A 12616-nucleotide genomic window follows, 5' to 3' on the forward strand; every position below is an offset into this window, starting at 1 on the left:
CAGAACCTGGACTCTCGGCAGGTTAGAAGCAAAACACAAACCCCAAACCCAACAGCAATATCAACAAAACAGTGGCGGTCAGCTGGTGTCTGATGGAAAGGAGTTAAATTGGCACCAAACATCTTTCTGGAAGGAAGTTTGCTTCCACCAGAGGCGAGGGAGCCTGCAGAGGCACTGGTCTTGAGACAAAGGTCACGAAAGGAGCAAGGCCTGCGCACCTCTGTGGTCAGCTTCAGTGGGTCTGACCTGGACACGAGGAGTGAACACAGGGACCCCATGGTACTGTCCAGACTCGGGAAACCCAGGACATTGGGGCTGGGGTACATTTCACCACTACCTTTTTATTCATAAGGAAATGGACAGTGTTTACCCAAGGTTCCTCTGAGTGAGCTGCGGTATCACTGTTTTCCTACTCCAGGAATCCATGATCCCCAAACCATCGAGGACTCCAAATGGGAAACTCAGCTCTTGATGTGACTGCACAAATAAACTAAGGCCCTGAGGAATGGAAGGGACTCCCATCCAGGGCAGGGAGACCAGGGCATACCCCACCCTCCACACACCCAGCCATGAGCCAGGACCACTGTCAAGAAAGCCTGGCCCAGAGGGCAGAACTCCACATGCACCTGGGCCTGGGTCCTCTTATGGTGACAGTAGAGGGGACTGTTAAACAGTATGACAACTTCGAGCCATCACTGAATTCTCCAGCAGGCTCCTGGGCAAGGCAAGGGGGCAGAAGGAGGCTGGAGACTCCACTGGCCTGGCAGAGAGGGAGGCTCTGCCACGGCTGCCCTCCTGGTACCCCACCCAAGCCCTCCCAACTTGGCTGGGTAGCTGCATGGTGCATCAGGTGGGACCCAGCCCCTAGTCACCCCATCCATGGCTGGGTCACCCTGGTGTTTCTGGGCACCAGGCAGGAGCCAGAGATGGAGTAGGAACCCCTCATCTCCAAGCACCAGACTCGGTCCCCACACCCCTTAAGTCTGAACCCCACGAGGTGGCTGCTGACTCTTCCTGGAGAAGGTCCTGCTCAATGTCCCCCATCCCCTCAGAGCATCAGCTACTTAAAAGGAGACGTCCACAATGAAAACAGAAAAACATGCTGGAGGTCGGGCCTGACTTGAGCTTCCATCCAAGAGGCTGAGAGAAAGACGCCCCATCCCAAACAACCCTCCCCAGCCTGTGCCGACTCCCTCTGGTGCCACGAACAGCCCCCATCAGGTACCCCATTCCAGACCTCAGCTCCACTGACTAGCTAGTGGCCCTGTCCACTCACCCTGGGTCGGAATGTGGCTGAGAGACCAGGATCTGTGTGGGGCAAGGGGCCCTCACTGCAGGGGAGTGCTTCACCAGTCTGTTTTCATGGAGAGTCTACGATGGCAAGACACATGGTAGGTGCCTTCTTCCTGTCTTCCCTTCTTCCTCTGCAAGCGACCAGACTATAGACCCATCCAGGAACCACTTATGAATCTGTGTGCAAGAAGAGCAGGGCCCCAGAAACCCCACAGCCCACACCCATCAGGCTTAAATTTTGTTCACAGCTCTTTTCAGAACTTGCTTTTCCCACCTCACCTTCGTTAAGGAGAGATGACAGGGACCAGGTGCTTCCTAGGGGCAAGCTCTGCGCTGAGCACTCTATGTATCTATTTGCTGTATTAGAACATTACATTTGCACTTGACTGTTGGTTCATTCTGACCTGATCACACACGCCTGGAATTCAGTGCATGCCACTTCAGTCCCTGGCTCCCGGTCCTCTCCCTCTGCTCCCCTGCCCCCATTCTCCTTCCTCTGCTCTATGGGTCTCCCTTCCACTTATTTATTTACGTATTTATTTGGTACTGGGAATTGAACTCAGAGGCACTCGACCACTGAGCCACATCCCCAGCCCTATTTTGTATTTTATTTAGAGACAGGGTCTCACTGAGTTGCTTAGTGCTTCACTTTTGCTGAGGCTGGCTTTGAACTCGCCATCCTCCTGCCTCAGCCTCCCGGACCCCTGGGATTATAGGAGTGCTCCACTGCACTCAGCTTATGTATTTATTTTTAACTGGTGCTTAATAGACCCACATAAAGTGGAATTCACTGTGGTATATTTATCCATGCACATAGCATCATTTTGTCAAATTCATTCAGCATTTCCTTCCCTATCCCATCCCTCCTTCCTCCCCACCAATTTCCTTCTCTCTTCCCTACATCTTTTTGATATTTGATGTCCTCCCCTCCCCTCTTACTTTGCTCTAACTTCTGCATATGGAGAGAAAACATTGGACCCTTGATTTTCTGAGTCTGGATTATTTCACTTAGCATGATGTTCTCCAGTTCCATCCATTTACCAGCAAATACCATAATTTCATTCTTTTTTACAGCTGAGTAGGACCCCATTATGTAAATATACCATGTCTTCTTTATCTAGTCATCTCTTGATAGACACTAAGGCTAATTCTATAATTTGGGTGTTGTGAATTAAGTTGCTATAAACATTGATGTGTCTGTATCACTACAGGATGCTGATTTTACATCTTTTGGCTACATACCGAGGAATGGGAGAGCTGGGTCATATGGAAATTCTATTTCTAGTTTTCTGAGGAATCTCCATCCTGTTTTCTAGGGTGGTTGTACTAATTTGCAGTCCCACAGTCAGTGTGCCTTTCCCCCCACATCCTTGCCACTGGGCAGCCACCCTTGGCTTTAAAAGTCATTCCTGCAACAAGCTGGTGAAAGGTCGGGACCCTGTGAGATGGGAGAACATTCTAGAAACATCGTCTGGGCCCAATTATTTTTATTATTATTATTGTATTGTTAATGGTACAAGCCATCTGTGTGCAGGGGGCTGAGAAAGCAACGATTTCCTTCCCAAGCCTACCAAATCCTGCCAAGCCTTCTTGAAAGTTCCACCCTCAGAAACTGGCCGTGAAGGTCAACAGCACAGCCCAAGCCCCCGACTGCTGTTAGTCACTACCTGTGAGTTATTCCTGCACCCGAGCCTCAGCTTCCTCATCTGTAGAATGGGCTGGTGGACCAGATGCCACCGTGGGCCTTTCTCTGACGAGCGGTGATGCTTAATCTGAGGCTCGCTGTTTTTTCTCACGCACCAGTGAATAATGGAAAGGGAGCACCCTGCCAGCCCCCCAGCACCCCCACTCCTGGTTCCTGCTGGGGAAGAAATTCCCACAAAAAATTCCCCCACCTTCTGGCTTTGTGAGGAGGACTCAGAGACCCTGGCCATGCCTGGTTGCTGAAGGATAGAGGGCTGGGAAACGCCTATGTGCTGGAACATCCTGCGGAATCAGAAACCAGCGCCAAGCCGTGAGCAGTCAGAAAGCAACACCTCTATGATTCTGCAAAGATGGCACAGCAATGGGGCTAAGGTCTGAGGCTCGAACGTGGGCAGGCCGTGGTGTGACCACTGAATCACTGCCAGGGCCTCGTAAGCAAATCAACTGCTGGCTGGGACATAAACTCCTACTGTGTCCTGCAGGTGCCACCAAGCCTGGCCTTCAGGCAGTAGACACCAAACACACTCCTGACTTAAGTAATTAAGTATAAATCTGGGGCCAAAAGACTGCTAGACAAATATTTGCTCTTTTGAAGCACATTTTAAAAAATACTCCTCCATAAGAAACTTGTTAAAATGAAAATGAAGCAAGCCAAAAACAAAAAACAAAAAACCCACAAAATGTTTTGATTGAAAATAAAATGAAAATTCTTTAAAAAAAAATTCTGTATATCCATATAAAGATATAAGTATCCATATAAAGGTATAGCCACAAAAAGCAACGCACTTTTGAAACATGCAAGAAAATGGGTGAATCTGAAAATTATGCTAGATGAAAGAAATCTGACAAAAAAAGGATTCTTACTATACGAGTTCCCTTTACAAAATTTTAGGCAATTCCAACTAATGTTTAGTGACAGAAAGCAGACCAGGGGTGGCTTATGGCCAGGGGAGGCAGAAAGGAAAGTGAAATTATAAGGGGCAGAAGGAAACTTTTGGGAGTGACAGACAAAAGGTCAAACCCGCCACTCCATGCATCAGGGATGTGTGCAGTGGAACAAGGTGATTTGTTTTCAATCTCTAGGACTCTGGAGGGAAGGCCATCATCATTAGAAGTCGTTTTATAAAATGCAACAAAAGCAGTCACAGCGCCCAGATACACACACTGCTCCAATAATGTGGTCACAGGGGCCTTTCTTTGCTCACCGCATGACAAACTCTGGAAAGAGCCAACCCAGAAACATCGATGACCAGCTGTAAGATGCTCGAGAAAAGTGACAGATGCTGAAGATTTCACTGAAAAAATAGCTATGGCCCATCTGCTACGTTAACATGGTACTCAGTTCTTCACGCAAAGAGGCACATAGACCCGTGACTTGATGGCTTCAAAGTACTACTGTGTTGACACTGCTCACGACAACTGTTTCATCAGGGAAGAGCCACAGGGGGCCAGTGTGGGTCACCAAACTTCAAACTGGCATTTAGAAAACCAAATGTCCACAGGGATGTCCACCTTTCTGCTGGGGTCCCAGGGTGGGTACAGAGGCCTGGTCAGGAATGGTCCATCCATCAAGCAAACGGACATGCCAGAGGAAATGCAGGAGGGACAACCAGGTATGTGGATGCTGAGTTGTATCCGCCCACAGGCTCAAGTCTCTGTGTTCCAGATCTGGGGGTCCACAGAACCTCTCTCATGAACATCACGAGCCTACATAGTGATGTCTTTGCTCCTGTGAATGCTGACATTGTTAAAGTTCTACCACTACTTAACACCAGGTCCCTGAGAGTCTTAAAGCAGCCAGTAGCCTCTGCAGTCACTCAGCCCACGGACCCTGGAGGCTGGCCTCTCACTCCAAAACCAGCCAGAGGCCAATTCTCTGTCCATCAGGGAGACTCAGATCTGGGGTAGGGATAGGGTACAGATGAGGGAATGTCATTTGGAAGCCTCTTATTTAGGACACTGAGCAGGAAAAAGCACTCAACACACTTAAGACAGACACTGGGGGGGAAGCAAAGGCCAGAGGCAGCATTAACAAGGTGCCACCCACCCCCAAAGAAATTCTTTCCAACTCATTAGTGATTCGTCCTTAGAAGATGTGCACACAGACCTAACAGTTCAAAGCCCATGTAGCCCTGGGGTCTAGTGTTTCTAGCACAATTTCACACAAACCACAGAGGCTGGATAAATATTCACGGATGGAGATGAAGTCCTACTCTGGACAAGCGTGCAGGGGAAAAATCTAGCTATTAAACCTTCAGACACGGACAGTCCTAAAAACAAGAGAAGACAAAACCCACAGAGAACGAGCACGTCAAAGGAAATGAAAAATCAAACCCCGGCCTGGGGTACAGAGCACTGATGCCAGGACATGAGCTCCAGGCCCTGGTTCCTCATCGCCCAGCTGTGCGGCCTTGAGAAAGTTGCTTAAGCTCTCTGAGCTGCCTCACACAACCCTGTGGAGGTAGGTACTACTGTCCCCAACCTAAAATTCGTGGAGGAGGAGAATGGAAAACAGCAATGACATTTCGCAGTTTCAACCCTCAGTACCACCCATCTGCGGCCAGGCAAACCCAGTCAGTCTTCAGGGCTCACACTGGCTTCTCTAGGGCACTGGACCCCAACAGGAGCTGCCAGAGAGTTCAAATAAGCCAGCAGCTGCTAGGAGCCCACTAGAAGTAAACCATGAGCCAGAGAGGGCTTAAAGCCCAGGAATCTAAGGGTGTACAGGAGGGAGCCTCAAGGCAGCCAATTTTCTGGATAATGAAGAACCAGCTGCAAGGACATCCAGCCAACACCCACAGGATACAGGTACGGTGAAAAAGTTCGCCACACGCGCTACTGAGTGCAGTCTACTCCTGCCCCTCGGGCAACCTTTGGGGAGCTCACAGGACCAGTGTGACTGGCTGTGCTCCCTCATGTGAGGACTGTCTCATTCTGGGAACTGATATGCAAGGAACTTTTCAAGGGTGGCAAACCAGAGTCCTGGTCCTCCCCCACGCTGCTCTCTCCCAGAGTCCTCCCACCACATCCATCCTGGCGACCGTCCCAAGGGAGAACCCTAACAGTGCGTGACAGAGTCCAACAGCATGAGCAGGAGGCAGCGTATCCCAAAATGTTGGGCAGGAAGCACAGAGTAACAGAGAAGGTGCTGTGAACATAACAGATGCCCAATAAATATTTATACCGTGCAAACGAGTGATCGATGGAAGCCAAGTCAAGCCCCTCCTTCCTCTTCCCCACCTCGCTGTGGTCAACCCGGGGAACTTCCGGAAAATACTTCCCACCGCCGGAATTAGGACTCACAGAAGACAGCCATCAATTAATTAGTCTGGGCCGGAGGTCGAAAACAGGCAGCAGCCCACAGATGTTGTCTTTGGTCTACAAAGTGTTTTTTAAATTTTTTAATTAGTTGCCAACTTTTAGAAGCTGGGAGATTTCATATGTGAATCTACATTTTTTTTGCTTCTCTTGAAAAAACTCAGAAGATCTGGCAACACTCGGCCACCAGCTGATCCTGAGCTGCTGATGCCCCTTTAGACTAGAAATGGACCCTGAGTCCCAGTCCCATGCCATTTTCGGGCACTAGGCCCCACTTCCTGCACACGGCCTGTCCCTGGAAGCACCTCGGCTTGCTTCCAGAGCAGAAGCAACAGGGCACAAATTGGAAGGGTTCGAGGGAGGGCTCAGTGGTAGAGCACTTGCCTAGCATGCATGAGGCCCTGTTTCCATCCCCAATGTGGCAAGGAAAAAACTGAAAAAGAAATCGAAGCCTGGACTCGATAGGGCGGCCATAGGTCCTCAGTGATTTGGGCACCTGGAGCGGCACTTCTTATCCTGGTGTGATCAGCAGCCACATCCCTTTTTACTCCCAAAGGCACATTTGGGTAATAAATTGTGCAGCTGTCCAATGTTTTCCCTGATAAGTGGAGAATGACATATAATGGGGGTGGGGTGGGGAATGAGAGAATAATGGGGGAACTTTAGAATATGTAGACGGAAATGAGAGGGGGTATGAAAAATGTTGGAATGGGACAGACATCATCACCCTATGTACATGTACGATTATAGGAATGGTATGAATCTACATCGTGCACAACCATAGAAACGAAATGATGTAGCCCATTTGTGTACAATGAATCAAAATGCAGTCTGTAAAAAACTAAAAGCTAAATTTAAAAAATGGAAAAAAAACATTGTATGGCTGCGCTGAGCCTCTGCTAGTGCTAGACACACCTGCTCGCTCCAGGGGTTCTGTACCCAGAGCTCTCTGAAGGTCTCTGCCCTCTCTGGTGGTGTTCGTCACATGAAGGGTGAGGACCTCCGCATATCTGCCAGCTCCAACTCCAGAGCCTGAGCCGCTGATGGCTCTCCAGGCTGCAGCAGCTGCCAGGAAGGGGGAGGGATGGCAGGAACACATGGTGGACTTGGGGTGGGCAGAGCTAAAGAGGGAAAAGGGAGAGGGGAGGAGAGAGAAAGGAACAGGAGTCTCTAACCGACGTGGACTCCTGGGTACCACTTCTCCTGCCTGGAGCCAGAGAGCCAAGCTCCCCATCCAACCCCACTCTCAGTGGGGACTCTGGAAGACAGAGGATAGTGGTTTTTTATAGTGAGATAAGTCACCAATCTGTCCTTATTGTCTCTTCCAGAACCTCCTGTCCTCTTGGATCACCACATTCACTTACCAAGCACAGTACCACCCATGCCATCCCATGCCTGGTGACCAGGGGACACACTGACCTTGAACTGACTGAAGTGGGTCAGGGTTATATTAACATTTCCTGGGACCTTTTATCATAGCCAGAGTCATGCCTGGCTTTAAAAGGGACACTTGAGAAGGCACAGAAGGGGACACAGGAACATGAGCTGCTGTTCATAGTAAACACAAGCACGCAGTCAGCTCTGGGACCACCAGGGGCTGCTGCATTCTGAATGTCTCCTGAGGCACCTTACTTCCAGCCTGGGCTGACAGGGAAGTCTTATTTACCCTTCAAGGCAAAGTATTCCCAACATCTAAAGGGTTAAAGTCCAGGGAAGGAGTGATTTCACTGAAGGGGAAAGGCGGCAGAGTGTTCCCCTCCCCTACTAAAAATACTGGCAGGTCCCAGGGCTGGGCAGGAAATCAAGTAGCACTGTCTTAACATTTTATCAGAAAACTTGATGTAACTGGATATCACAGGGCAGCTGACATTTAAGTTCTTCCCTTAATGTGAGCACAAAGAAGAAATCTGGTTCTTAACATCCTTAAGGTCCATGTGAACTTAAATCCCCAACCCTCTTCTTCCCTAAGGCAAGCGTTTCACACAGGACTCAGTGGCGGGGTTTTTAAGTTATCTTTGGTAGCAGCCTCAGATCGGCTCAAGCTCATTTAATTGGGCAACAGAGAGCTCACACAGGGCATAATCTGTGTCGGAGGAAGTTTCAAGCACTTTCCGCCTCTCGAAGGTGATTTTGTCAACAGGCAGAGTGAAGGGCATCGGCTTTGAAGTGGGCTGGGAACCAGCAGTAGTTGGTTCACCACTGATCAAATTCCACAAAAAGGGTAAAGAGAAAACACATTTTAAAAATTATATTTCACACCCTCCCCGATCAAGTTAACCAGCAGCCTTGGGTCTGCTGGGCTCCCAGGGTAGAGTCTGCACTCCTTGTAGGAGTGGGGGAGCCCCAGGGTCTTGAATTTCCAGCTGGGCTTCCACAGGGGCTGCTTCCACGGAGCAAGACCATCACAAATGATGACGCCTGATACGACTTGTACATACAAACATCTACCTGAAGACAATCCCAGACTGACGGAAGGAGACGGCAAGAAATCAAAGGAGCAGAAGGCACAGGGCCACAGAGCAGCAGTCCAGCTGCCCAGAGAGGCTGAGCTGGGCCTGGTGCTCCTTCCAGCAGAGACGGGCATTTACACGCAGGATGAATTAGCTGCCCTGGTCCAACTGGCCCCAATGGTCCCAATGGCCCAACTGTGCTCAGCACAGCAATGAGCAGAGGGACCAAGCAGGGACCACTGTACCAGCAGGCTGACCCTCAGAGTGCAGGGTCCCAGGAGCTGGAACAGAGCACAGGGCCATGAAGGAGGCCTCTGCCTCACCCACGTAGGGGGTTTCCTACCGGAACAAAGCTTCCTGTCATCCCAAGAATCCACACCCCACCCAGGGAAAGATAAAGCCGGAAGAACTTTCCATGGCCCTCTGGTCAGCAACCCTGAGGATCGATGGGGTGACCAGACAAAGAGGGTAGGGGACCGTCCCTGGTGTGGGATTCTAACTCCCCATCCACTGTGCTTCTCCATGTATAGCCTGGAGCTGCAGCCAGCCAGGGCTTCTGCCCAGAGTGCAGGGACTAAGTGTGCCCCAGGAGGTCACAGGCCGGGAGGGAGGAACCCGTGGATAAAGACAACTCGACCCTCCAGAGGAGCTTGCAGGCCTCTACGCCTGCCAGGAGGAAAGTCCTGAACACCCAGAACGGAGACCTCCAAGGGGACAACAGTCCTGTGCAAGCCTGCTCCAAACTCTCCAAGAAAGAAGCTAGGGCTTTAGAACTGCCACCCTGACCCCACAGGCAGCTGACCAGATGACCAGGAAGTCTGCTTGAGAGAAATTAACAACTCCAAACAAAACTGGTAATGGCTAAAATTACACTTCTTAAACATTTGTTGAAAATGAAAACCAGACTGAAGTAGCACATTTCTTGGCAACATTAAAAAAACTGAAAAATTGACCCAGGAAAAAATAAACTTCATAGAAACAAAAATTAAACACAAAATAAATCTGAAAGCAGCTAAGACTGCAGTCAGTGTAAGTCACCGACAAAAAAATATCAATGAACAAATCCAGTAACTCAGAGAGATGCAGACTTCACCCAGGGAAATCGGAGTTGGTGGAAACAGTAGCACCACAGAAAATTCCAGAATGGCAGAAGCTAAAACCGGTACCAACAAGCAAGCAAGCAAACTAAAGAAAGCCAAATTTTATGGTAAAATACAGACAGGAAAGAAGTGATTCTAATGAGAATAATTTCCATTTTAAGAAAGAAGGAGCTGCAGGACAGTTTGGCACCACGGCTGAGGTATGAAACCAGCTGGCAAGGCCCCTATCATCAGGGTGGATCGCAGACAGGGGGGACCCGAGTAAGAATGTCTACAGGTGGAAATGGTAAAATGAAAACTGCCCTATACTCTTTTCAGAAAAGTGGTAAAAAATCAACCAAGGCAAATCCTCAAAAGCAAAACCATCTGTCCTACACACCCCAGTTCCGTGGAGAAGGAGCAGACTCCTCAGCTGGCGTCTGCTGCCATCCCCAGGTCAGGGCTGGGCCCCACAGGAGGAGGAGGCTTGCTGGGAAGACCCCCAAGGAGGCAGCCTTATGCTCCTCCCTGCCCTTGGGTAGATGACTGCCTCCACCCACCTCGGGGACTCTTGCTGTTTGGCTCTGATGGCTCAAACACAGTCCCAGGGGTAATGTGGCTTTACAGACAGTAGCATGCAAAAGCCTGGCAGGGGTGGACACAGACCCATTTCAAGAAAGTGAAAACCTGTTGGAAGAGAGGAAGGAGAATGGGAGGCACAGGGTGATGACAGTCCTTCTCAGAATCTTTATATTCAGTAAACAAATAGGTGTAACACCCCAGTACTGCAAAAAAAAGAAAAAGAAAAAAAGAAAAGAAAAGAAATAGGTGCAACAAATATCTAAAGTGAATATGGAAAAACACTAAGTCTCGTTGAGTCTGGTAGAAGGGACGTGTAAGTCACCATTTGCCTGTTCCTTGAATGTTTCAAGTCTTTATACAACAAAGAACCCACGCAAGCCCACCAACAGGCCAAGGTGGGAGTCACTCTGGCGTCTGAGAGAGGAACAAGCCAAGCAGAGAAAATCAAAATTCAAAGTACTGGGTATGTAAACGTTTAGGAAATTCTTGGCCCACGAGTATATATACAGCAACGTGTTAATGTGTCTCCGTCTTCCAAAATTTTTGTTCTTATAGGGAAAAAGTCTGTTTTTTGAAATAAATAAGTAGAAGAGAAAATGAAAACCACTATCTAGATGGGGCCTACTCAGTGCCCGGCACTGCAGGAAGTCTCAGGTGTCAGCTCTGCTCGTCACACAATGAGACAGGGTCTTAGGACCCCTTCCCCTCTCCCAGAGGAGCAGATGGAGCTTCCCAATGAGGGCAAGATGCACAGCCAGGGGACCTCCAGAAGCAGCTGGACTCCTGGCACAGGCAGGGGGCCCAGCAGAAAGAAGACTCCCAGGGCCGATCTCTCCCACCATTAGTGGGGTTACTCTTTCCCCCACAAACCCACCTTTGGCCTCTCCTAGTCCCAGAGCCTGGATTGCTGGCTCCTGACACACACAAGGAACTTTCCTAAACACAGCCATTCCCTGCCATCTCCTGCAGCTCCAGAGTCAGGCCAGCTCTGTCCCCAGCACCTGCCCAACTTCCTTAAGTTCCCAGTGGCCATTCTAGTCCCTCCTATCCTAGGACAGGCCCTTAGGGATACGCCCCTCCCCACCGGACACCAGCAGGTTCTGGAGGGCAGCTGGCTTCAGGTCCAATCCACCTCCCCCTCTCACCAGCTCAGGGCACACCCCCTCTTTAAGCCTGTGTCCTAGTCTGCTGGAGAGAGCCACAGCATACCCAGCTCTTGGCAGGGCCGGGCACAGCACCCCTCTCCATTATCATGGGTGGGATGGTCCTTAACTCCACGTAAACACAGTTCTCAGGACCTGATTGAGTTTCTTCATGAGGAGTCACCTTGCCCTTAATCAGTTCACCCCCACCACAGATAGGACCTGGTTATCAGAGGGAGAGGAAAGAAGGCCTGAGGGGCTGGGCGGTGATGGAGCTCACCAGGGAAAGGGAGCTGGAGAACTTGGAGGCAGGGCCACTCTGTACCCTTTTAGACACCTGCCAGGAAGGGCAGCTGGAAGCAAGGACTGAGTGCCCAGCAGGAGCTCTCAGTGCTGCACTAGGGGCTGGGGACGGGTGGGGGAGTTCACAGGGCTCCACCAACAGGTCAGGTGAACCAAACCGCATCTCAAAGGCCCTGGCCGGAACCGCAAGCATCTAAACACAGGCTCACGTGCACTGCTAGCTGACCCAGGTCGACTTCCTTCCCAGAACAGCAGAATCCCACATGCCATGGCAGGATCTGGCTTTGCAGGGAGAGGACAGCCTTGGACATAACCAGGCTACTTACAGCTAGAAAACACTGCCTTTTCCCTGAAGCCAGCGAGATGCTCGCTCAGCAGGCACGAGTGCATCTGAAGCAAGAGCCAGGAAGATGGCAGGCGGCTGAGCAGACCACTCCATTTCCTCTGCTCCAGTGAGGAGCAGTTCTAGACGCGAGCATTCGGGATCCACCTGGCAGGTCTCACGTGCTAAACGTGAAAGGCACAGCACCAGGGAGGATGTGTGGGCTCTGGTCCCTGTTCTGACCTCACTGGCTGGGTGACTCTGAGCAAGTTGCTAACCCTCCCTGATTTCTCTGTTGCCTCATTCAGAAAACGAAAAGGTTAGAACAGATCATTCCGAAGGTCGCTGCCAGTTTTCAAAGTGTTGGAAAAGTGCTCTCTTCTGGGGAATAGTTGAGTCTCTTACTCTCCCAAAGTCACAGAC

At 50.2% G+C, this 12616-nt stretch overlaps 1 protein-coding gene across 2 annotated transcripts in view; it reads right to left on the bottom strand.

Annotated features, from left to right (window-relative positions):
* The window catches only part of Smad3 (SMAD family member 3), a 107988-nt gene that overhangs the window by 36966 nt on the left and 58406 nt on the right, over nucleotides 1-12616 (bottom strand). The window lies entirely within an intron of this gene.

Source organism: Sciurus carolinensis, chromosome 2 (assembly GCF_902686445.1).
Source record: "Sciurus carolinensis chromosome 2, mSciCar1.2, whole genome shotgun sequence".
Taxonomy (NCBI): domain Eukaryota; kingdom Metazoa; phylum Chordata; class Mammalia; order Rodentia; family Sciuridae; genus Sciurus; species Sciurus carolinensis.